This window comes from Anticarsia gemmatalis, chromosome 22, assembly GCF_050436995.1.
Source record: "Anticarsia gemmatalis isolate Benzon Research Colony breed Stoneville strain chromosome 22, ilAntGemm2 primary, whole genome shotgun sequence".
Lineage (NCBI taxonomy): Eukaryota > Metazoa > Arthropoda > Insecta > Lepidoptera > Erebidae > Anticarsia > Anticarsia gemmatalis.
This window is the reverse complement of record NC_134766.1, coordinates 678,113-690,948: the sequence shown is the minus strand read 5'-3', so window position 1 is coordinate 690,948 and position 12,836 is coordinate 678,113. Positions and strand designations below refer to the sequence as shown.

The following is a 12,836-nucleotide window of genomic DNA, read 5'->3' as shown; positions in this document are numbered from 1 at the left end:
ATTTAAAAAAAAAGTAAAACAACAAACATAAATGGCAAAACATTGTAAATAGCGAATTGTAATTACGCTCTTGTCGATTTTTTTTTAGTAATTCTTACTCCTGGCCAAAAACTGACAATGTCTTGGTATAAAAACTCTAGTACTTATGTAATATTATTTCTGGTCCGACTCCAGCTTGGAGCTCGAATCCTCAGCGCAGCGATCGCAAACTTTACCGATGCATAACATAGGCCGTTTAAACCCAAATTTTCTATATATTTATTGACAGCAGTAATTAACTATTGAACTAATTGAACGACGACACTCAGAAACTATCTTACAATCGCTAAAAGTTTATTTATAAATCTATAAAAATATATTTAACTACTTTCTGAAGAGTATCCAGTGGCGTATCTGTATGACAAGATGCGTGGATGTGAATGTAGCAATGAAAGTTTGTAGGGATCGTAGCAGATTGCATTGTTTGGTCTCTGCCTACTGCTTTGGGAAAAAGGCGTGATTTTATGTATGTATATGAAAACTACATTGAATTCCACTTAACGCTTACATCAACTATAAAAACCACAACTAATGCCTACTTATCTAAGTAAAACTAACTTTTCTATTAGCAGTGTTAGTGCCTGGTGAGAGGAACATTGCAAGTTGATGGTCAGTCCTGTAAGCCGACCGGCTTGTTTTGGATAAAAGGGTAGAGGGTTTTAAACAGGGGTAGTTCTTAAGTATTGTGTTCTTGTTAAGGGGTTAATTGATATGTTTTGTGATGACTTTGTTTTAGTTGATGTTAACGATTGAGCGAAGAATAAAGTTGGTGTTTTTTGTTGAGAAAAAATGGCAAGATTTTAGTAAAATATGTGTATTTTTCCATAATTGAAAGTGAATAAAGATCGTAAATCTTGTTTAAAACCTATATTTTCAGTCTATTCGAAAAATAGTTATTATTTTTTGTCAATAACTAATAATTATAGATTTTATTATGTCATCAAACTCGTATGAGATTAAATAGTACTATAATAAAAATAAAAAAAGCAATAACAAACATTGACATGGTTTTATAAACCAACCATTAATTTGCATAATTTCATTTCATAAATTCAATACGACTATATAAGAAACTTAGTATTTGGTTCTAACTTAATTTTACTTTCAAAGGATAACTATAGTATAACATTTTCGTAGACGAAAAAAAGTACAATATAACTTTTTAGTACGCAATGGCCATATTAAAAATCTATAAATATCCCACTAAATCCTTATAATCTTGGTCGTATTGGCAGCTGGGACTCAGTGGCCCACTGCTGGGGTAGCTGGGGGTGGCCGAGGGGATGAAACACATCGCTCAGCTGTGCTCGTCACACGATTATACGTCATGTGAGATTTTGTATGTATGTATGTATGTAGGATGGTTTACTTATGGTTTGGAAGTTGATTAGGTATTGGTTTATGATTAAATTGTTTATGATTTTGAATAAAATACTTACTTGCTGTACATAAAAGTGTTACGTATATGAGAAAAAACCTAATCATAAAATTAATGTTATACAAACAAAAACGATAAAGATAACAATAGGTCTATAGCCTAAAGTTAGAAAACTAGGTCTAATCATTAGTATAAATGAATCAATGTCGCTTTCCGCTGTGTCTCTATGTAAGATCTATAAAAGATTTTTGTTTAGATCTTTAAAACTACGCAACTGATTTTGAGGCGGCATTTTTTAATAGATAAAATGATTCAAGAGGAATATTTAACTGTATTATTAGTTAAAATTAATCCGGTGTAGCCCAGGCGAAGTCGGACCGCCTGCTATTTGAAGTAATTTTTTACAGAAAATATCATGAATTGTATAGCGCAATGAAATATGAATTTTTCAAACAAATATCTAATAGTTAAAAGAGGTAGACTGGAAATAGTTAATAAACATAAAACTATATTTTAATCTTCTAAAAATAGCTACTTTACTCGCCTAAGGCTACATTCCCTAAATACGTACTGATTGTACAAATTCCCACGAAATATCCCGGCGTTACATGATGGGTGGTTCATTAATGAAATAATAACATGGGCCAGGTGTTCGGTTCCCGCGCGACTCAGCGCAGTCCCGCAGTCCGGGCTAATGGGAGCCCCGCGGCCCCGGGACTGAATACTGAGCTATATCTAGACTGTCTGTGTTGAAGGCTGTATTTGTGAGAAACTTGTTACGTTGTAGGATAAAATGATGGAAAAACTAGATAGTATATGCCTTTATTGGGTGATAAGAGGTGATTTTAAATCATAATAACATTTTTTTTTTATCTATTTGTATTTGTAGAGTAGATTTCGAATATTGTAGATATACTTTTAGTAAAATAAAAATCTCCATAGAGCTTTTTTCATCTCAAATGATTGTGTGTGTGTCTTTTTGTACCTTTCATATTTATACGAAACTTACCCAATAAAAAATTAGTATTGAATCTTTCAGACATTGCTTTGCCGTAACTTAAAGCCCAATAGCTTTTGCAGCTTACTATACATTTATTTTAGATCTTCAACAATCATAAACTCATCCACTTTTTTTTGCTTGAATCTTACTGCCCATTAGATAAAACTGCACTAAAACCCGTTCAGTAGTTTTCACAAACAGATAGAAAGACAGACAGGGAACTTTTCAAAATATACTTAGTTATGATTTTTTTTTATTTACTTTCAATCACAAATAACTAAGCATTACTTGCCAAAACTACTGTGAAACTTATTATTTTTTTCTCCTACTCCTTTCACATCTCTCTCAAAGCAGTAAACCTGTATATCGATCTAGCGGCCCCTGTGAGGCACGGACAGAGGCAGGCGTAATCAAGCTATCACAACAAGGGGCCGCACTCAGCTGGCTGTTCTCATGCTATGCTAATGCACAGTGCGGGCCCGCTATTGTCTTAGGACATCGCAGATTATGTGGACTTTGTGCCCAGTTTGAGGACCGTGGTACGTTTTTAAAAGTTTTTGGATAGTGGTTAGTTTTGTGAAAACTGTTGACAATTGTAAGTATATTTATTTTTAAATTATTATTTTTTTCTTAGCTAACCCATCCCTCACACGGGAGGAGACCCTTGTCCAGCAGTGGGATAATAAGTAGATAAATCAATTTACGAAACTTACCCCCAATTCATATAGGCACTTACGTATAAGTTACAGTCAATTATTTAATAAAAACCTCATGAAAGTAGAATTAATAAGAAATCTTTTAGTTAGATTAAATATATGGATTTTGAAGCTATTGGACAGAGACCTCAGATTGGCATTGAATCTGCTACTTACACGAGAATCCGAAATTGATCCAAAATTTATGCCAACTATTTAAGAGCTATAATTAAGAATATAATAAAAAAATAGAAATGATTATGACTTTATTATCTGCTAAAATTAATAAATAAATTCGTAGCATTGTAGCAGTAGGCTGTAGCACCTTGCTACGAAAGCCTACGCTCGTAGCAGATTTGGTATTCTCGCTACAAGTTTCTCATGAAAACCTTTTATAATCAAATGTGATTTACACATTTCGTTATAGTTTATTGAATAGAAAAAGGAAAGAAGGATAATAAAATGAGGTGAAATGAAATTGCCTTCGGACTATCGTTTGTAATGATATCCTGCCGTACAACAATAAATAAATAAGAAAATAAATATTTTCGGACAACTAAAGATCATTTTATTCCAAACAAAGCAGAGCTTGTAATATGGTTACCACATAACTGATAAACATACTTATATACTTCTTAATACATACTTATACTGATACATTAACAAGGAGGCTCAGAACACATACTCGTGCTCATCACACAAATATTTTTGTCGCAAGTGGGATTCGAACCAAAGCCACTTCAAGACTTCTATACGTGAAGCAAAAAAGGTATCGTACGTTTCACTTTAAACTGTGTTTAACATCCATCTATCGATGATACGAGTGTTATTAACTGCTACACAGTTTTAACAGTTCATTTACGACAATCATAAGTAAATAGTGTGTCGATTCAGTTGGTTCATACAGTTGTATAATATAATACAATATCGCTCAGGCGGCCAGCTGTCGCGGCATTAATATAGAAAAGATTCGCAGCCCGCCGCCAGATGGCGCGCACACACACACACACACACACACACACACACACACGCGCCCTACAAGTACGGTAATACACTCTGCTATGCGCTACTGCTAACGTGGCTGTATTTGGCTACTTTTTTCTTTGATTTGAAGTAAGTTTTAAGTGTTTTTAATTTGTAAAATGGTTTTTAAGTTTGTGAGGGCATGGAATTATATAAAACAATACAAGTAAATGAATAAACTACAGAATCTTTACACAATATTTTTAGTAAGTACAGTAGTTTTTGGATTTTAGGATAATATCCTGTTCTCCCTCATAGTTAGATTGGGTTTTATCGCTTTTGGTCGCGACATTATAATGTTAATACAATTGACAATTCAAAACGATGTGGTGATCCAGTGTAGAAGGCGAAACTAGAGGTTGAAAAGTAATTGGTTCAAAACAGTGTCACATATTGAAACTGACTACGACTTTTAAAGCTGCAACCCTTATTGACTGACTGACTTACCCGTTAGTAATTCTCTAAAAAGTCCCAGTACACTGTTTAATTAATGGCAATTAAAAAAGCCAATTTAACTTCCATATCTCGGGCGGCAGCGGGCAATAATCCGTAAATCGGCAAACAATGCCTAATTACGCGCACCATAGGTCGGGATATAAAACAGTAAACATATAAATTGTAGGCGCCACCTGCGCTTGTCCAAACAACGGACAAACAAACAAACAAACATACATACTATATATCAGGATCATTTTGGATTTTGTCTGCATTCGCCGGATTTCACTGATCTACGGTTATTTTGCTGTGAATTGTAAACGTGAGAACATTGTGCTTATTGACTTGCGTTTATAACGTCGCTAAAATGAGGAAGTTCTAATTTGTGTCTGATCAACCTAGTATTAGTGATGTTCAAGACCTTTAAACAAGACATGCCTTATGATATGAGTCCGTGAACAATATCAAAAGAAAAGAATCACCTCACTTGCGGTCTTGGTTAGATGGTCTTGTAGTCCTTACACGTATACGAAGAAAGGTGTAACCGGTAAGAAAGATTTAATTTAGCCTGTAACTCTATAATTGAAAAAATAACCGTGTGTCATTTTGAGCCGGATAGGAAGTATATCGCACATAATATAATTTACACGAGCCATTCAATTGTCCTTTTCGCATTTACTCTAATTTCATTTTGATGGAAACGTACAAATCAGGGAAACTCAATAATGCGCAAGAAATTCCCAATAAGTCCTATTTTGACCGTCTTTAAGTGAGTTAAACTTTTCTTGCATATAAAAAAATATACATATTAAATATTATAATTATTACAAAAAACTTTGTACGAAGTTAACGTTACAAAATATATTTTTAACTTTCAAGCAACAGTTTCGCGACCTTAGATATTATTCGATCATGCTTAAGAATACATTTTCGCTGGTACTATAGCGACCTGATAAACCATCTGTTCAGTTACTACACCGGTGGCCCAAGCACTTGTATTTAGGAACATTATTGTCCATCAAACTAAAAATAACCGTGTGTTATTTTTGACACATTCATAGTGAATCATATCGCTGTCAGCGACCTACCGTTATATTACGTAAGGATGCGTTCACAGGCGCATAGTAAAAATCATTGTAGTTATTATAGACTTATAGATTTGACTTCTTAATCCATTACGCTTGCCCACTATTACATGGGACTAACATTGTTTATGGAGAACTGTAAGTGCATGCTATTTGATATGGCTGAATGGGCAATGAATTTTATATTGTGAAAGATCTTTTTAACTCGTTTATAGCAAATTAATGATTTTGATTTTTTGAAGTGTATTTTATACACCTACACTTTCGGCTCAATCTCATAACCCGGTGTTCGGAGGTCACTTACAGCATCTCCGATCTGTCAATTAATGTAACATATTTATTAAGATCTTTAAATAGGTACTTAAAAAGTCAGCGATTTTTTTTGTCCCAACCCGGGATTTGAAGCCGAGACCATACACTACGGACCGCGGCACAGAATCAATTAAAAGCTCTAACAACACATATGAACGGCGACTAACGCTAGGCGCTAGTCTGGTTGTAAACAATGAACCGCTGCGGTCGCCGCGGCGCTTCCGTTACATCTGCGCTACTTTATTGCATTACATTATTATTTACAACGACTACTAGTTATTCTATATGTGGACCATTTAGATGTAAATAGATTGTGTACGGAATGAAGTATTGATGTATGGCATCTTTGAATGATCGCTTGAGTGAGATCGTTGGTGCGACAACTTTTAATAAAGAAATAAATTCAGGTCTGGATTATTGTATATTAAAATTTGGATCTTTTTTGGGAATTTATTTTCATATAACAATGAAACTTGTTTTCTGTCGTCTTGTCAAAGTATATTAAAGTACACCATGCTTTTTGTTTATTTTTTAACCCTTTGCAGAGATTCGGCAGGAGTGAGTCTTATCTTATTTCTGTTACGTATTTACGACTAACTTGCTACTTTTTTTTTTTTTTTTTTAAGTTTAATGGTAGTAGCTCTTTATTTTACGAACATTAAGTTGTTGATGAACAATCTCTATATTTTAGTATTTAGTTCATTCAAACGTAAGTTTCCTAAAATGTAATACGTAGATGAAAATATTTAAAAATAATAAATCTTGAAAAAAATATAATACGCGAGCGATTCCGTGGGTTCGATATACAATGCACCATCACGCCTTCACACCTGAACGCTAAGCAGAAACGCCCACGCAGTGTAGTCACAATTTACAAAAATGCTAGTAATTCTGTTGTTTGTATGTTTGTATGAGTGGCAGCAGTGATGGCGGCGCGCACAGATGTGTGTGACGCAAGCACTCGTCTGCTTACCGCTTCTGTTGCTGGAAACTGAGAACTATAATGATATTGAACGGTAGAGATTTTTGTGAGGTGTTTTTTTTTATTTTGTCGAAGTAAAAGAAGCGTAAATTCACTCACATATAACTGTTTTTTTTAAAGATCTTTTCTTTGATCTTTTCCTTTTTTTAAAGATCTATAATATTATTGTAATTTTTTGTATTAGTATGAAAATTGTGTGTTAAGATTTGCTCTGTGATACTAACGTATCAATCAATCCTTTAAATTTATGTTTTATTGGCTACATAAGAAACTAGTTTGGTTCGTTAATATTAAATGAAGCTTATTTATATTAAATTCTACAAATAGCAATACATTAATTTAAAACTTAAAAATCCGTTTTATTACAGTAGTCTTAAGAATTAACATTACCATCAAAAATATTTAAATTAATAACTTAGGATATGAGAAGAATGGAATGAGACAAAAACGAATAATAAATTAAAGACATTCTAATGCTTAGTTAATTAATAAATAACGATTTAATCAAATATACCGTATCCGCACGTTAATAGGTGCAGGTTCGGTGCCCAGATGTGCATGACGTAGTGCGCGGTAAACAGGAGCCACGTGCAACGCATATGTTTCTGTGGCGTGTGCCTCATATACACTTATATACATACATATGTGTGTATGTATGTATGTATGTACGTGTGTATGAGATATTGTGACGAGTGAAGTGATTTGATGAGTGTGATTGATGTTTAAAATATTTTTTTGGCTGGCTTTGGTGGTGTGTCGTTTTTAGTTCAGTCATTCTTAATAATCTATCGGTAGTGATTGTAGTGAAGGCTAATCCTACTAATGTTCAGTACCTTAAACATTTTCGATATCTTTCAATTGGTTGAAAGACAATTAGTTGGTACATTTGATTCATGTTCGGGTGGACGCAAAATAGGAATTTTGTTTCAGGTACAATGCGTACCATGCAATTTAACAAAGCTTTTATATTATACAGTAAAATTACTCGAACCTATCACTCACTCGTTTGTCAAATATAATTTTCGCAACGAAAAATTAAGTCACACAATTTTTTAATTTAAGTTTTCTACTGGGCAACGGTCTCCTCCCTCGTTAAGGTTAGGCCCTGAGTCCACCACCTGAGGACTTTGTATACCATCAAGAAATGTGTTAAAGAGCTTAATCTTAAATCTTTATACCAATCCTACGTTTTCTTTTACAAATAAATACAACTACACCTAGTCTCATGACCGAGCACCTGGACACGAGACCGTTAAGCCCACGAGCCGTGACTCGTGACGTATATAACAAACCACTACGTAACTATAACAAACCACTCGTATTAGAAACAAGTTATTAGGCGAAGCAGACACAACATACAATAAAATTCTGTGTAGCTTTACCTGTAAATGACTAATATACATTAGAGTGTTTGTAAAGTTCGAGTAGTCTTTGGCTGAATGCTCGTGACATATAAGGCAGATAATTCCTTTATTCCATAAGTATATACACTTTCATACGTCAAGTGAGTGAATTATTATTATATCTCAACTTTTATACTGAAATAGGAAACACTGTTTTTTTAGAAGTTTGACAGTATCTGTCTTGAACAGGAAACTGTGGTAATTATAGGTTTAATTAAAATCTTAACATCTGCTAGTGTCCAAATTCTTGTTAGCGATTTTAAAATCAATCTACTCTAAGCTAATGATGACAAAAATCACGCCCGAGAATGTTCTAAGCCAGGTTACCAACTAGTGGTCCGCAGACCACCAGTGATCCGTGGAAGTCAAAATATGGTCCGCGAATGATTATAAAATTTAACATTTTCAGGATGATTATATACTTTATTTTTAATATACTTATATAGTGGTTCCTGCTTACAAAAATAATACAAAGGTGGTCCCGGCCCGGACTCAGAAAAGTATGACCAGTATATTCAGAAGAGGAACGGTGATGATTGCTAAAATTTACTTGCTCAAAAGAACTTTTTTCAAGTGTCTAATGTATATCCACCTTTTCCTGTAATGTTCTAGTATTGAAACATATCTCCACTGATTAGTGATTCAGTTCGCGTCACTGCTTGCGTATGTGTGTGTGTGTGTGTGTGTGTGTCGTGACGTCATCACGCACTGAACAGGAAACGTACGCTACTTTATTACCTGAGCTCGTACAGAATCAAATAACAAATTGTACTTTTGTTAATAACGATAACAGTGAAATTCTTACCTGTTGTTAGGTGCAATAAGGAAAATACTCTTATAAAAAGAAGTTTGCAAAATACTAGTTATTTTTTCCTTAGTTTTGAAACTTAGACTTGCTAATATAAAATTGCTGACGGGTCTTATATGCGACGACAATTTTGGATATTTATTTTAACTAGCGATTTTCACTTGTTAGGTACTGTCCCACTACTGAGAACGGGATTCCCTCGTAAGAAATAGCGTCTAGGCTTTGCTAGCTCTACCACGTTGGCTAAGTGCAGGTTGGAGACTAAGCATTTACATTTGCTTGGCTAGTCATTAGTAACTATGAAATACTAACTATTGAAAACATAAGAACTGAAATAATAAATTTTGAGGAGCCAAAACACAGTTTTTGTTGAAACTTGTCCAGTAGCTATCCAAAAGTTAACTAAAGCTTTATAGAAATCCATCAACTTTCAATTCAGCATTTATAATTTCATTATGGATGTTTTTGTCTCAAATATTTTCACATTAAATAAGTCCCTACCTTGTGTAGCACACTGTTACTACACACATGTATGTATGTATGTATAAAGGTATAACAAATGATATCGTAAATGATTTGTGTAAATAGGTAACACATAGGAGGTAGGTGGAACATAAAATATGATATTTTTCAACATCGGTAGCGCACACCTGACGACTAGCCCCTACCACTTGTAACTACACGAAATACAAACGTTATACAAGCGAGAAATATGTGAGTTATAAGAAATAGTAAACTGTCTACTGTATTTCATATTGGGCTTCTAAGTGAAGTTTTTGCTGAGATATATTAAATATGTTAATTGATTGTATTGTGTATGAGCAAATAGCGTGTCATTACCGCTATACATTTTTACATAGCGACCACTTTCTAGTCGAATATGTAGTAGTGTAGATGTAAGTTATAAGAAACATGTGGTTTGGTCCTTTCTGGAAATTGATTTTCTATGCAAATTATTTTTGGGCACAACCCATTTCTAGTAGTATTTTTTTTTTCAAGTAAAATACTTGATAGTTATCAGTAGTTACAATAAGTAACCCTTTTGAAAGTCAATAGAAAAGTGTATATTTAAACGTAGGTTTTACGATCACAAAAACAGAAACGAATCTTCAAAAGAAGGTTCAGACATTACAACAACCAAATCTTTTCTAAATTCATTGCGTCACTCAAACAAGCAATTAGAACTATACAAACAAAAATCACTTTAAACATTCAATCAAAGTGACTTATAAAACCTCAGTAACAAAATTGGTCGTCCACAGTTAGTAGGGGCGTCACCCTGCCTCCCCGGCGCGAGTGGGACGGGAGAAGCCAGGTGCGCGCACAGGTGCGACTACCAATACAATTTTTACTTTCTCACTTAATTGAACTACTTCTAGTTACTGCCTTCTCTCACAAATGAAGCGACATACTGTGGATATTGCAACAAAGAAAATCTGTAGGAAAGGTTATGTTAAGGTACAATTTTGAGGAGAAAATATTTTGTGTTCAGCTTTGAGATGTAAGCCTAAAATTCTGACAATCAGAGCTAGGTAAAGTGTTTTTAAACTAAATAAATCTAGCCAAATAATAGCTATCCCGATTACAAGGGCCCATCATTAATAAGCAAAAATTTTAAGAAGATTATGAACATTCTGGAATTTAAAATAAGCGATAAAAATAAAACAGATTAAAGAGTTTTAATTGTCTATCCAAAACGGGCTAGCTATCGAGAAATTTAATATGAAAAATTTATCAACGCCTCTAGCGAACGCCGTAAGAACTATTTTTTGTAGTACATTTTAACCCTATGACCGCCACGGTTGGCTTTACTCGACAAATCAGAAAGTGCTCACAACGCTATATTAAATTAAGACTTTGCTAAGCTACTTTAACATATTCTGACTTCAATATTTTATGCCATAACGTGACAACTGACAGTTTCAATTCTTGGCATTATTGCGCTTAGCCCTATTTATCACGTAATTTAGCTATATTTTTCTCCTAAACAATCCATATAAAAGTAACAATCGCTTAAATATCAGTGTAACAGTGTAATCTGCGTGTTTGCGCTTACATCGCGACCAATCACGCGCCCGCATCGACTTACATGCGGGCGGCTTGTCCGCTGTTACTGCGGTGTTATATCCGAACATATTACTTGATGGTTAAGAAAGTTTGTATTACCTTGATGATAGGTTCCGTAACTTATTTGAGTATTGATTTGATTATGGTGACAAAAATTGAAAGAGTTGCATAAAAAATAGCTTGTCGTAGAGAAAAAATGAGATTGGGGATCGTCTATAATGGAAAATCTTTCTAATTTTTGGAAATGTACGTGAAATTATTGTACTTTTTGGCTCACTGGTCTGTAAACTATGTTTTTAAGTTAAGCAACCAAGGGGAGTCCAAAGACCTATGGTCAGATAGTGGAACATGAGCGAAGAATTTATGTTTCCTTGTTCATGTCTAAATGAGGTGGTCGAACCACTTTACTTGAATTCTTAAAGAAGAACCGTATCTAATAGTAGATTGAAGGCATCTAAACATCTGATGCAATTAATCTCAGAAAGCATTAGTAATGTTTCAAAACGATCTGAAGATCTAACTATGAAACCGTTTCCCAATAACCTGGCGCCTTGCACCTGAGACCCCCCCCTCACTACTCACGTGACAACCTAGTGCACGGTGCACTTACTAGATGGCGTTGTACACAAATAGCGGATGTACTGAATAACACGGTGTGAGCTGAGCGAGTGACGCGCGCGATACTGTACAGATCCCCAGACGATCGTCTTGTGGTGTGTTCACAGTGATACCCAGTTTTAAATAATATGATAGCTTTAATTAAATTGATAATTTTCGTTTGTTAGCCTGTTTAATTCTGGCTCTATGGTTTTTAGATCGTAATGTTGGCAGTCTTGTACTTTTGAGTGTCAAAGTTACGATTCAAATACTACTAATAAATTCAAAACTTTTTTTAATTAGCACTGTTTTGACAGAGATATAAGTGAGTGAGCTCTAAACCGCATTAAATATTGTATAAAAAAATCATTTCTTGATGTTTTTTTGCTGCCTGCTGTAGTTCTTTCTTTATTAATCCTTCGGACAAAATGGAACTTGTCAATACTATATCATAATCTTCTTTAGTAAATTGAAACAGTATACCACAAAATCATGTTATGCGTACGTTAAACGTGAACTGATCTTTTATAAAAATTAATAAAAAAGTTAAATAAACAAAAAAGTTGTTGATATTTCGTTGTCATTGTGACCGCACCTGTATCTGTGTGCAGGTGTTGTGTGGAATCCGTCTGTTGTACGTCACGGAGCCATAACCAGCTCAACCAGACGATAACCAGACGATAACCAGACGTTAACCACACGTTAACCAGACACCAGCGACAACACACTGTAGCCAGCACCAGTGGCGTCATGGAATATGGAACAAAAAAGATTTATTGGCGTTAAAAAGATAGAAAATTTTAATGATGGATTTAAAAAAACTCGATTTGTATTCGCTTTATTTTTTATGATCCTAAAAGAATTGATAACTTTACTATAGGAAGTTAGTGAAGTTACTAGGATCAATATTTGTTAGAAGTTAGATATGTCTAAAAAATCAAGAAAAGCCTATTTTAAATCTTTGTATTGCAGTCTAGTTAAAAAAAAACTCAATTTTAGAACCTTAAAAAAT

At 34.2% G+C, this 12,836-nt stretch overlaps 1 protein-coding gene across 1 annotated transcript in view; it reads left to right on the top strand.

Moving 5' to 3' along the window:
• nvy (CBFA2/RUNX1 partner transcriptional co-repressor nervy) overlaps positions 1–12,836 on the top strand; it is a 65,942-nt gene that overhangs the window by 25,742 nt on the left and 27,364 nt on the right. The gene's annotated exons all lie outside the window — the stretch shown is intronic.